Source organism: Bidens hawaiensis, unplaced genomic scaffold (assembly GCF_021521415.1).
Source record: "Bidens hawaiensis isolate Kalapana, Puna unplaced genomic scaffold, B.hawaiensis_p1.1 tig00000566_1, whole genome shotgun sequence".
In the NCBI taxonomy this organism is placed as follows: domain Eukaryota; kingdom Viridiplantae; phylum Streptophyta; class Magnoliopsida; order Asterales; family Asteraceae; genus Bidens; species Bidens hawaiensis.
Genome location: NW_027491035.1, coordinates 2,873,899 through 2,888,895, shown reverse-complemented (window position 1 = coordinate 2,888,895; position 14,997 = coordinate 2,873,899).

Below are 14,997 nucleotides of genomic sequence, written 5' to 3'. Positions count from 1 at the left end.
AAGCTCTTCCTTCACCGACCACCTTTGTATCGATCGAACCGCCTCGGTCATCGGCGTTTGCTTCTTGTGACTTTTCCGGCGTACAGATTTCTTGCGTTGGGCGGTTTCGGGTATTTCATTCTTCGCCACATGTGGTTGGGTTTCCGGAACCAAATCCGGGTCCCCCAAATTGACCGGCGGGGTTTGAGTTTGGGTTGGGAAGTTTTGGAATAGAGGTGGTTGAGGAATACCTTGTTGTTGTGTGTTGACGTTTGGTGCGGGAATATGACCGAAATATTGGGAGAGCCACAACACGTATTGCTCCGGAGTTAGACGAGACATGTTGGGATTCATGATATTTTTTTTATAAAATTTGAGAAAGTTTATAAAAAGTAGAGAGAAAGGTGTGAGTTTGGTATTTTTTTGTATAAAATAGTGGGGTATTTATAGGTAATTTTTTTTTTAAATTTAAAGCCACCCAACGTCTATATAGCCGTTTGAAATTGAGTGGGCCCACCAACTATGGCCATGAAAGAAGTGGCGGTGGGTGGATCACAGAGGAAGGGGGTGGTGTTTCGCGCCCTTCACGGCGCCAAAGTATGTCTCACGGGGGTCTCACGGCACCCATTTTCATTGCTCTAACAACAAACAAGAGGTGCTTAAATGCATCTAATCACCATTTATTTCTATAATTAATTAATTAGTTATTAATAATTATTTTATGGTTGTGTTAAGGATACCCGGAAAAAACTAGCGTGGGGGTTTTGTCCTTTTTATGTTTGTATCTTATACGGTTATACGCGGTGTCAGTTGATGTGATAGCCGTATATGGTCAAAACTTGATCTCATTAATCCCCCCCCCCCCCCCCGCGCATATCACACACTACCTCCACCACCCCATAAATCACACCCTACCTCCACCCCATTTTTCAACCGATTTAACTTCCACCACCGAGCTATATATTTTAACACACCACCACCACCGAGTTATTTTCATGTACCACTTTCACCGTAGAAGCAAAAAAAATGTCATAGTGGGACTATCTATTTTTGGATGCGAACGAGGAGTCGGAAATTCCATATTTGAATGAGGAGTCGGGGTTTGTAGATGTTATTGAGAAGTCGGCCTTACCGAATTTGAACCAAGTAAATGATCTCTTTATTTAATTTAACCGGCGTTAGTTTTTAAATAAGATATGTTAACATTGCGTTTTGTTTGGAGTATTTTGTATACGACACTCACCCTTCGTGAGGGGAGAAAACAGCACGTTGAATACAATGCGGTCACCCCTTGACGCGGTTACTTATAGAAAGGATGTTTGACAGTATTTAGCCTTCGTATCAGTTTCCAATAGAAGGGTCGGATTATGTTCACGATACCTTTCAAGAGACTAACGGATAAGATGGAGAGTTGTCCGTACATTTGAAAGCAAACGAAGCTGATGACGATTATATATGCGAGGCCAAAGTCTCGTGTACAACGGATAAAGTACGACACCATCTATTTTGTTTAACTTGTTTTTGCTTATTATTATATTTGAACATTGAACATGTTGAAAATATCATTATTTCAATATTTTGGTTCTCGTGATAAGTTGAAAGAATGGGCTAAGAAAAGGGGGCGTGAGCATGAGTGTGTTATTGTGGTCCAACAGTCTAGGAATCACGATGTGAACCTTGAATGGGGAACATAAAAACAAAGCCACGGTGTACATGGAGTATAAAAAAGTGTTGTCCATTGAAACTCGTCGGGCGGTACGATGTGGCAAGTGATGGTTAGAAGTTGGATGTAAAAGACAAGACACACAATCACGATCCAATTCTTTGAGGAGGGGCACGCGTATATTAGAAAATTGACTAACAAGTCTGGTTGCGACGTTACACCGGCAGGGCGTGAAGGCGGGCGGAATTTATATAGTTGTACGCCAATAGTACCCCAACAACTGTTGTATTAGGACATATACAACGCCTTAAGAAAGATTAAATATGAAACCAAAATTGGAGAGACCCTGATGTAATTGAAAACCTTTCGATTTTTACTATTTATCTATAATATTTATTAAAGTTTTATTAAACCCCAATACAGGTTCTTGAAAACGTTCTTTATAATAACGGGTTCGTCACAGACATGGACCTGACCCTAATGAAGTCGTGTGACATAGTCTTCTCTCATGCCATCAAAAACTTATGCACGTGGCACATCCGGGAAAATATAAGTAAGGGTGAGCGGTTTTTGTCTCAGACCAAAATACCTCGAAACCAGCCCGAAATTTCATTATCTGGTCCGTCATTGGTTCTGTATTACATGGAAAATTGATCGGTTTCGGTCTTGGGTTCGGTTTTAGACCGAAGATATTACATAAAAATCGAACCTGACCGATTTTAAACCCATTTAGCTCATTTGTTAAACAACGTATTGGACGAGGATATATTGAATGATTCGGTTATGAGAGAGAGAGATAATAGGATTTGAGATAGTTGTTTGAAGAAAAAAAGTGGTAAAATTTTGTGTGGATTTAGAATAAGCCTTTCATTTAAGAATGTATGTGAAGTTAATGATGTTTCTGTTGTGTGCAACTATTTAGAAGTGTTCCATGAGGATCTTCCAGGGTTTCCACCGCAACGAGAGAGAGAATTTCAGATAGACTTAATACCACGAGCACAGCTCGTCGCAAAAGCACCTTACCGCCTGGCGGCGTCCGTGATGAAAGAGTTGATGTCCCTACTGCAAGGATTCCTCGACAAAGGTTTTATTAGGCTGAGTGTTTCCCCGTGGGGCGTACCGGTGTTGTTTGTTAAGAAGAAGGATGAAAACATGAGAATGTGTATAGACTATCGTGAGTTGAATAAGCTTATGGTAAAGAACAGATATCTGTTGCCACAGATATATGGTTTGTTTGACCAATTAAAAGGTTCAAGTTGGTTCTCACGGATAGATTTCAGATCAGGTTATCATCAGTTGAAAGTGAAAGAGGCAGACATCCCTAAGATAGCGTTTCGGACGCGGTATGTCGATCGGTCTAACGAATGCCCCAACAACATTTATGGACACGATGATTAGGGTATTTCGGCTGATGTTAGACAAATCAGTTATTGTGTTCATTGAAGATATATTGATTTATTCGAAGAGTGAGTTTGACCACGTGGAGCATCTACGAGAAGTATTGGAGGTGAGTTGTATGCTAAGTTCTCAAAGTGCGTATTCTGGTTGCGTGAAGGCAGTTTCTAGGTCACGTAATCAATCTTGAAGGGATTACTCTGGACCTAGCTAAGGTTGAGGCGATAAGGAAGTGGAAGACTCCGCAGAATCCGACTGATATACGCAGCTTCATAGGGTTGGCCGGCTATTACAGGAGATTCATCGAAGGCTTCTCCAAGATAGCCGCACCTTTGATCGGAATGACCCGGAAGTCTATAGTGTTCACTTGGGGTAAGATTCAAGAGGAGGCTTTTGAGGAATTAAATAAAAGACTCACGCAAGCTCCAATCCTTAATCTACCCGATGGTGATGAGGATTAGGTTGTTTGTACCGATGCCTCGCATCATGGGTTAGGTTGTGTGTTAATGCAACGAGGGAAGGTTATAGCTTATGCGTTCAGACAGTTGAAGGTTCACGAGAGTACCTACCCAACACATGATTTAGAGTTAGCAGCAGTAGTGCATGCTCTAAAGATATGGAGACATTATATGTATGGTACTAAGTGTACTATCTACACAGATCATAAGAGTTTAAAGTACTTCTTTGAGCAGAATGAGTTGAACATGAGGCAGAGGAGATGGAGAGTTGATAAATGACTACGACTGTGATATCAAATACTATCCGGGTAAGGCTAATGTGGTTGCCGACGCACTCAGCCATAAGAATGAGGAAGTCATTGCAACAGTGAAGTCTTATAAGTTGATCATTGACTCTTATTTCTTCGAAGAAATTATCAAGGTGCAATTGGAGGTGCTCATATCTAAAAGGCTAATGAAGAAAGAGAGAATCTCTGGACAACAAGGTGAGCTGATCGACAACATTCATGGTGCAAAGACTAGATTTGACCGCATGTGGATTCCTCGCCATGGAGGTCTTAGAGACAGAATTTTAGAAGAAGCTCACAAGTCGAGATACTCGATTCATCCGGGATCCACCAAGATGTATCAAGATCTTAAGAGAGACTACTAGTGGCCGAGCATGAAGAATGGCGTAGTGGACTATGTCAGTAAGTGCTTAACTTTCTTGCAAGTCAAAGCAGAGCACTAGAAACATTATGGAAAAATGTAGCCTTTAGAGATACCAGAATGGAAGTGGGAACATATCACCATGGACTTCATAACTAAGCTACCGCGTACAGCTAAACATCATGATACTATTTGGGTGATCGTGGACCGCCTAATTAAAAGTGCTCATTTTCTGCCTATACGAGAGCTATCTCGTTAGAAACGCTAGCAAACGTGTTCTTAAAAAAGGTTGTGGCTAAGCATGGGGTGACAATGTCGATCAGACGCGCTTCACCTCGAGATTCTGGAAGAAGTTCCATGAAGCCATGGGCAGAAGCTTGGACATCAGTACGGCGTATCATCCTCAAGCAGATGAGCAGTCTGAAAGGACTATCCAAACCCTTAAGGATATGTTGCATGCTTGTGTTCTAGATTTTGGAGGAAGTTGGGATGATCATCTACATTTGGCAGAGTTCTCCTATAACAACAACTACTATTTAAGTATTAGTATGCCACTGTATGAAATGTTGTACGACAGATGTTGCAGAACTCCCGTATGCTGGGGAGAGATTGGTCAGATGGAGATAGGAAGTCTAGAAGTTATGCAAGAACCCTATTTAAAGTTTGATTAGATCAAAGAAAGGATAAAAGCTGCTCAAGACCGTCAGAAGTCGTATGCTGATAAGCGGCGACAACCACTCGAGTTTAACGTTGGTGACAATGTGATGCTTAAGGTATCGCCTTGGAAGGGAATTATTCATTTCAGAAAGAGAGGGGAGTTAATTACAAGGTACATTGGACCGTTCAGGATCAGAGATCTGTTAGGATTAAACACACATACAAACCGAACACAAACACGAAAGCAATAACGAAAACGAGGATTTAACGTGGTTCGGTCTAAACTGACCTACGTCCTGGGGTGGAAACTAGGTATTTCTTTATTGAGTGACAAAGGATTACAAGTACGTAGCATTGTATAAATAGAGACTAGTCTAGGGTTTGTAAATTATTGAACAAGAAATCCAAACCGGGTCGGGCTTCGGTCTAGCCACCCTACACCCCTTTGCCCTTTGGACTTTAACTAATAAACCAGGCCAACAAGGCCTACAAACCAAACAATCTCCCACTCGAAAGCCTTGAGTACTCTCGTCTGCACTCCTGATTGTACTTCTGTAATCTAAACATTTAACTTCTAGTTGCCACCGCCTTCTCATCAATTAACCTGAAGGCCCGTTGAAGCTCCCCAAAGCTCCAACACATCAGCCACGGCTAAAACTTCTCCTGACCCGTTCTCTGTCCCTACCGGCTCCCACGGAAACGAACTGCCGGATCTTGAGATATCACGAGAACAAACACTCTCCATATTCAACAAGTAATTAATTAGAGAGACTTTTACAGCTAGAATACTGGTTTTCTTAATCCGATTTCAACCTGGAATTGTAACTGAAACACGACCTGTGATCTCACTGTCACGATATCCTCCGACTGATTTAACCTTCCTAGATCATTCATCCTGAATCTTCACTCTGGCTTTGGGTTTGTTACTTGCAAAATGAACCTTCTTCTGCCCACGAGATTCTGTGAACCGGATTTTGTCTTTCACCAAAACTGAATTCACTCCTTTCGGTGACATATCGACCATATACAACGAACCCATTTTCTTGCCACAAGCAACCATGAGATTCCCTTTGACTACCTTCCACTGCCCATTCCCGAACTTAACATCGTGCCCCTGGTCATCCAACTGCCCAACTAAAATCAAACGTTTCTTTAAACTTGGAATAACCCTCACGTCTTTCAAAGTCCAAGAAGTACTTGCTGAAGTTATCAAATCAACATATCCCATACCCGTAACCTCTAGAATATCATCGTTTGCTATTCGAACCTTTCCAAAATCCCCAAACTTTAGATTCTTCATTGTTTCACTACAGTGAGTGGCATGAAACGATGCACCGAAATCCATCACCCAAGAATCAACGTTACTCTCAACACTAAGAACTAAAAACTCATCACTACTGACTCTGTCATCTGTGTTGTCTTCCATAACGTTTACCTCTTTCTTACCATTCGGACACTGATTCTTGAAGTGCCCCTTCTCTTTACAAACAAAGCATTCAATATCTTTGCGAGTCCTAGCCTGACTCCTCTTCCTGCTCCCACTGCCTCATTGTTTTTCCCTACCTCTACCTTCTGTGACTAATATATCACTTGATGAATCACCTGAATTTCTCCGTCTTGAATCTTCTCCAAGAATCAAATCCCGAATCCCATCAAAAGTAATTTTTGTAGATAAACTATAAACTGCAGTCACTGTTTGCGACAAACTGTCGGGCAAAGAGGATAACAATAAAAGACCTTGAACTTCATCATCAAACTTAATACCGACTGACACTAAACGGGAGAGGTTCGAATTAAGATTATTGATATGCGTTGTAACTGACCCACCCTCTTTCATTCTTTTTGTCACTAGCTCTCGGATAAGATAGACCTTATTCGCTGCCGAAGGCTTCTCATACATGTTGGATAGTGCCTCCATCATACCACGGGCTGTGGTTTCTTTCATCATGTTAAACGCCATATCTTCCGACAATGACAGTGTAATACAAGCCCTAGCTTTCTTGTCTAACTTCTTCCACTATACTTCTGACAACTTTGCTGGTTTTTCATCCTCAAGCACTACATCCAAGTCTTTTTGACAAAGTAGCGCTTCATCTGCATCTTCCACCAACCAAACTTCTGTCCGTCAAAATTCTGTATCGAAACCTTTCCGTCTTCTACCATGACAATGACTAAAACGAAAAACTGGATAAAATAGAGACAAACATAACAATCGCACGGGCCTGAACTTAACAATTGTTCTACTAAACTCTGTTAAAAAATAAACCTATTTTAAACGCAACTGAATAAAGAACTGTAAGTCAGAAAACTGAAACTTTAACTGAAAAGATAAAACCTGACAAACGCGGTTGGCACTGGTTTTGATTTTTTTAACGCTTCTTCTGATTAACAATGGTTCTTCAACAAAAATAGAATCTTGATTCAACTATTCAATTCTTGGCTCTTACTTAAAATAATAATTTTGTTGAAGAGTTTGGTAAAAGAATCACCACTTGGTCAAACACCAAATAGAAAAATAAGTATTTTCCTTTTGTCTCTTGCTACGAGGACCAACAGCAACAAATGCTACTGCTCTTTTCCTTGGATGGAACAGACTCCAATAAAATAGAAAAGAATAATACTGCACTTCTATTTCTTGGTCAAAACAAAAACTGCAATTTAAAAAAATACTCTATTTTTCTTTTTTTGACACACCGACATTCCAAAACGACCAGACCTCCTATCCGCCCTAATCAATATTACGCAGCAACAGATCGAAAACACCTATTATGATGGCTAGCTGTTGATTCTTTACCCTGGTTGGCTGTTGACTCCGGGGCGGCACAAGCGGTGGAGCATGGTGGTGATGCGGTACTCGACTGAACCCTAGTCGCGATCGTCGGTCTGGGTTTAGTGGCGGCGAAACAACAACGTAAACCTTAACGGCGATCAGAAAACCGTAGTGGCGGAACCCTAGCACGGTAGGGTAGCGGCGAAAGGCTTGGCGGCGACGCGGCTGGTTCTCGTGTTCTTCATGTGATTCGAACCTAAGCTCTAGATACCACTTGTGAGGATTAACCACACACACACGAACCGAACACAAACACGAAAGCAATATCGAACACGAGGATTTAACGTGGTTCGGTTTAAACTGACCTACGTCCACGGGTGGCAACTAGGTATTTCTTTATTGAGTGACAAAGGATTACAAGTACGTAGCATTGTATAAATAGAGACTAGTCTAGGGTTTGTAAATTATTGAACAAGAAATCCAAACCAGGCCGGGCTTCGGTCTAGCCACCCTACACCCGTCTGCCCTTTAGACTTCAACTAATAAACTGGGCCAACAAGGCCTACGAACCCAACAAGATCGTGTTGGTGCAGTAGCTTATAATCTGAAATTGCCTGAAAAGCTAGAAGGGATTCACCCTACCTTTCATGTTTCTCACTTGAGTAAATGTCTAGCTGATAACACGTCCCACGTGCCATTAGTAGACATTGAGGTTGATGAGCATTTGAACTACATCGAGCAGCCTATTGAGATAGTGGACAGTAAGGAGAAGCAACTTCGTCAAAAAGTGATTCCGTTAGTAAATGTGATATTGAAGCATCAGAAAGGATCGGATGCTACTTGAAAAGTTAAGGAAGAGATGCGCAAGTTTTACCCAGACTGGTTTAGATAAGAGTTAGGTTTCGGGGCGAAACCTCTTTTAAGGAGGGTAGACTTGTAACATCCTGAAATTTCTAAGAGTAATATTTAATAGAGAATATTCCAATTTGCCTCCCTGGAATATATCGTCGGGATATGGATTAACCACTGAAAACGAATTTGCGCATGTTGCACATCTGTTATATTTTGGGGGATCATTCTGTGCCATTCCGTTACATATTTTCGTTAATGACCGTTAAGATGGAGGGTGTTTTAGACTTTTTACAAATGAAAAATTGGCGGGTCAGTCTGTGCCTCTCTGTTTATTATTTTTTTCATAAGCTTGGAAAAACCAGCTTGTCGGGAAAAATGACAGTCCGACCACCGGGTACTATCTCCTTCCTCCATACTCTTTCCCCCTTTCTCCACCGCTCATTCCTTCTTTCCTTACTCTTTTCAACTTCCTTTCTCTACACTATATATATATATATATATATACCTCCCTTCATCCAACACCATCCACCATAGCCACCTCCACCGTAGCCACTTCCCCGCCCGACTCCTCCTTCAGCCAACACCGTCTCCACCGTTTCTCCCGGCTCCCCGTCGCTCCCGGCTCCCGTCGCACCTCTTCCCGGCTCCTCGTCGCTCACGTCACACCTCTTCCCGGCTTTCGACGCACCTCTACAATGGTTCTAATCGTCAACTTGAACTTCAATCGGGCTCTCTTTGGAGTCCTAGTTGATGTTAATCAACGATTTCGGGTCCGGAGTCGTGCAATTTCGGTTAGTTTTTTGGTCACCTTTGCGGGCCAAATCCGAATAAACTTCCGCCGGATGTGGCATTTTGGGCCGCGTCTCCGTCTCCTACTGTTGTAAAATCCCGAAGTTTATAATTTGGGTGAAAACTTTCTTTTGTATTATCATTATATTTTAAAAATATAATGTTTGTACATCGTGTTTTCCAGGACCCCTACGACACGGGTGCCAATGGTCTACCAGTTGGATCTACATCTCTGGCTCTTCTAAAACCCTAAATCAGAATCCCAATGGTATGATTAAGCACCTATTGTAAGCTTCGTCTTATACTTAATTTGTGAGTTTTAGTCGATAAATTATGTTCATTCAATTAATTTAGGGATTCACCCTTACATTGATTTCGTGTTACCTCTTTTTCTAGAGTTCATTGGAGATCGATTGAGAGGGGACGATTGCCAAAGGAAAATGTGTTAGATTCCGATTAAAGTATGCGCACTAAACTCTTCACTGATTCATATCACTTTAAGTCTTTGTTGGGTAGTGAACCATATTGCAATAGTTTATATGATTTTTTTTCAGGTTTGATTAATATTGTTTTAGAGCATGGAAATTAATCTATGAAGACTCAAATAAAGGCTTTCGCTGCTGAGGTATCATATCTATTCACTCATCGCTATCTTAAGTTGCCAGCTTTTATTTCCCATTGTTTTAGACCAAGAAATTCCATCTATGAACATGCTTTGCAATTTATGGGACTTTGTTACAAAGTATGAATGAGAATTTTCAGTTTTCAGGTAAGGGATCTTATACAAATAGTGATTATAAATTTATAAATTAGTTATAGTATGGTTTATATTTTTTTGGAATAACCAAAATTTGCAGTATGTGGTCCAATCTTATTTTCCCTTTTTGAATCGTAGTTTAATTGGGGGAATTTGAACATCAGTTAGTTTGTTGCAATTTGTTGCAATATTGATTGAAGGAATATTTGATTTAATTTCACTTACTTTATATTCGTTCATGAAAACTAATTAGGATACATGTATGTATTCATTTTTGGTTCTCTTTTATGTTGTTTTTGTTTTTTAGTTACAAAATTGCAGAAAATAAATAAATGAATATATCTTGTAGAGCTCAGTTCTTTGAAAGTGCTTTATTGTTGTTGTGTGTGTGGCTTTTTTTTGGGCATGAAATGATATTATTAATTTTATTAGTTTATGCATTAAGACTATCATCAATGGTAGTTGCCCTTCCCTTTAGCCCTTCTCCCTGCCCATTGACACATCATCTGCCCAACTCTTCTCATTCTATGCATAAGGCTTATAATATGTGGGACCCTCATTTCCTCTCACAAAACATCAAGGGAACATTCTTTATTATGCCCTTAACTAAGGGCCTCATTTACCCTCTCTCATCTCTCTCTCTTCCATATCATTAATCATCAAAGCATTCTAAGGGCTTCTTTTTTCAATTACCATTGGAGATAGTGTAAGTTATAACTTAAGAATCACATATGAATGTTGTGTGTCATTTCTTATGAATCTTGACACCACTCATTGCTTTCTTTTCAATTTCAGGATAACATAAACATGACAACAGTGGAGAGTTTGAAAGGAGCCTACTGTATTAGCTTTTTTTTTTAGGTTACCTAAAAATCAAGTTCTAGGTAAAGTATTAAGTAGTTGAATTTTGGAATTTATTCAACTTGAAGTTAATTCCAAGATTGGATTCTTATGTGCAGTCCCTACTCCCATGGCATGCCACTTGAAAGTAAGCATCGCAAGTTGGGCCAAGACGATTTCGGATCAAAACGAAAACTAACTATAACTGGTTCGTGTTTAAATGGGTCGTTTTAAAAAAAAGGTGCCAACTTGGTTTGGGTCAAAATGGGTTCTGTCCAAAATGAAGCATGGTTAAATTATTTATATTTTTTATATATATAATGAGTTAAAATTATATTGTCTTACTTTGTTTAACCATTGCATTAAGGGGTTTGATCTTCAACTTGGTGTAGGCATCAATTGAGGGATGTTCACAGTTCAGTTTTTGGGTTAACTCGTGATCCAAACCGTTAGTAATGGTTATTTAAACATTTGCGAATTTAAATGGACAAACGTTAATGAACATAAATGAAAGAACGAGATTGGTGTTAATATTCGTTTGTTTAGCTAAATGATAAAAACATATTGTGCATGTTTTTTTATTAGATAAACGGCCATAAAGAATTGCTCACTAAACGTTTGGTTCATTTATAGGCTTATTTATAGTATACCGGTTAAAAATATCAAGCTTATAACAAAAGGAATGTCACTATTAAAAAAAATCATGACTGTAGGTTTACCTGCAGTTGGTTCATGTAGATTGATTACCTTTATGCGTTTTCAGTATTTTATAATATCATTTGGTAAAGCAAAAACCGAGGCTCAGCAGAGGAATGGCGGAAAGCCAAAACCTTGATAAATTTGTTTTGCTTTTGACAGACCCTTTAGTGGGTTTAATTTTTTGGTCAACTTTCCAAAAGAATGTTTGCACCAAAAAAATCTTGATTTCGTGTCGTAAGCAAACTAATAAGAATGTGATTTCGTCTTTGACGAGATTTTTTTTGTTTTAGTTAAAGGAGCGTACCATGCTACAACTAAACTTGAATGAAGGGACTAGTAAAGGCATATAAAGACCCGCATTAGTAGACGTGCCCTTTGAGACTTGACAAATTCGACACCTTTTAACATAACGATCTACCTCTTTCCTCATAGTAGGCCAAAAGTAGGAATACTGCACCAAATGTAAAGTACGGTCACGACCAACATGACCCTCCCGGTGTAACTCCTGAATGATTTTCAACCGTAGACTGGAGTCAGGAATACATAGCTGGTTTCCCTTGAACAAAAACACGTCATGCAAAAGAAAGTCTGACTTCTGACCCGCTTGCACATCCTGTAACACAACTGAAAAATATGGGTCAGTGGCTAACTGCTCATGAATAACATCCAACCCCAGCACATTGATTCTCACAGAAACAAGTAGATTTCCCCTCCTGCTCAAGGCATCAGCAACACGGTTTGAAACACCAGTTCTGTGTTTGACCACAAAAGTAAACTTTTCAAGAAATGATAACCAACGTCTGTGTTTATGAGATATCTTGTCTTGCGTGCGAATATGCCTTAGAGAATCAATGTCAGTGAATAAAACAAACTCTTTGTGAAACAAATAGTGACGCCAATGCTTTACAGCTTGGACCACTGCATTAAACTCCAAGTCATAAGTACTATATCTCAATTTTGCCCCTGTTAACTTCTCGATAAAATAAGCAATAGGTCAACCCCCTGACTGAGAACCCCGCCAATCCCAACCTTCGAGGCATCAGTATGAAGTTCAAAAACTTACAAAAAGTTAGGCAATACCAGAATTGGTGCGGTAGTGAGTTTTTCCTTTATAACCTGAAAAGCTAACTTTGCCCCCTCTGTCCATACAAACGTCTTTCCCTTCATGCAACCTGTCATAGGGGCCATAATGGAACCGAAGTGTGGAATGAATCGCCTATAAAAAGAAGCAAGCCCATGAAAACTGCGGACTTCAGTAATGGTGGTAGGAGTTGGCTAGTTTTGAATAGGTGCAACTTTAGACTCATCCACCTGTATCCCATCACCTGAAATAGCATACCCTAAGAACAAAACTTTAGGGGTCATGAACACACATTTCTTTGTTGCTGCATTGAAATTGTATCTGCGAAGTAAGGCCAAAACCTTCCTGACATTCACGACGTGCTCACTGGAAGAAGCACTATAAATAAGAATATTATCAAAATATACCACCACAAACTTACCAATAAAAGGCCTGAGCAACTGATTCATCACATGCATAAACGTAATAGGCGCGTTTGATAAACCAAAAGGCATCACCAACCACTCGTACAGCCCTTCACGAGTTTTAAAGGCCGTTTTCCATTCATCCCCAGGTCTGAGATGAATATGGTAATAACCACTCTTCAAATCCAACTTTATGAAAATAGTAGCACCACTAATCTGGTCAAGCAAATCATCAAGTCGAAGAATAGGAAACCTGTAACAGTAATCTTGCTGATGGCTCGACTATCAACACACATCCGCCAGGTGCCATCCTTTTATGGAGTTAACAAAGCAGGAACCGCACAAGGGCTCATACTTTCACGAACATGACCTTTAGAGATCAACTCCTCAACCTGTCTACGCAACCCTTCGTGCTCCTTCGGGCTCATCCTGTAATGTGGCCTATTGGGCAATTGTGAACCAAGCTCCAAATCAATATGATGTTGGATGCCATGCAAAGGTGGCAGCCCATCCGGAAATTCATCAAGGAAAACATCAGAAAATTCCTCAAGTAAAGGAATCATAGCTTCAGGAATCTCAACTTCCTCGGGCACCGGTTTCCCTTTCAAAAGAAACACATTGTCTGCCTCCACCAACTCATCTTCAAACTGACTAATGGTCAACAGGTTACCCGACTGCTTTGTGGCTAGCTGCTTGGGCTTGCTAGGGACAAGCGTTATCTTTACCCCACCAAACATGAAGCTATAAGAATTGGACCGTCCGTCATTTTCTATACTTCGATCATACTCCCAAGGTCTACCCAACAACAAGTGACACGCATCCATAGGAACCACATCACACACAACATCATCTTTATATGTGGTCACGATAGAAAAAGAAACAAGGGCCTTTTTAGAGACGTTACCTCTCCCCCCTTTTTAAGCCACTGAAGCTTGTAAGGCTTGTGGTGATTCTCCGTCTTCAAGGCCAACTTTTGGACGGCCTCTTCAGAAATCAGATAGTCACAACTTCCAGAATCGATAAAAAACGTGCAAACCTTCCCCAGAATGGTACATGTGGAGTGGAAGATGTTATGCTTAAGCCATCCGTCTCCATCAGCCTTTGGTGTATAGCAAGAACGCCTAACCACCAAGTTCACCCCTACATCACCGGTCACAAAATCCTCCTCATACTCGGGTTCTACATCATACTCTGGGCCTTTTCATATTCTTCATATTGTTCATCTTCAGATTCAACAAGCAAATGCCTCTTACCCGCTTGTTTACAGTCGACTTGCAGATGGCCTATCTCACCACATTGGAAACACTTCACCCCGCTACTACTAGCCCCCTTAGAAGTCGACCCACTGTTGTTGACCCCCGACCTCTGTTGACTAGGTATGGCATGAGGTCCTCCACCACCCGACCCCGAATTTCCTCTAGCAGGGGCTGGTGAATATGAACCGCCCACCCGACGGTTTTGTTTTTTAAAAGCCAACGCCCGTTGGTGCGCCTCGGCGATGGTTAAAGGATCAAAAAGATTGTCACACCCTCAAAATCTACTAACGGAGTTTTACCGTCAGAGGGTGTGAACTAACAGGATCGGAATCATTAGTTATAATCAAACCATAAATAAAGTTTTAAAACCACAAAAACAATTTAAGTGTAAATAAGTGCGGAAGTGTAAAACCATAAACCAAGTGTTGCGTCACGCAGGACGACTTAAAAACCCAATTAATAACAGTTTAAAAACAAGTTTGCATAAACAATAGCGTTCAAAGTAATGCATGATCCTATACCAAGCGCCCGCCTCGGCTACCTGAGAATAACATACTAAAAGTGTTAACATGGGGTTGGTGAGTTCACAAGTTTATATAAAATAAAGCATTTGCGTTTACGTTTTGCGTTTTGCGTTTTGCGTTTGCGTTACCAGATAGTGTTAAATCAATTATATATCTATAGGTAGCTAGCCTATAAAGCAAGTATTACCAAGTGTTCGACACCGAAGCTGACTGTTTATCATTTGC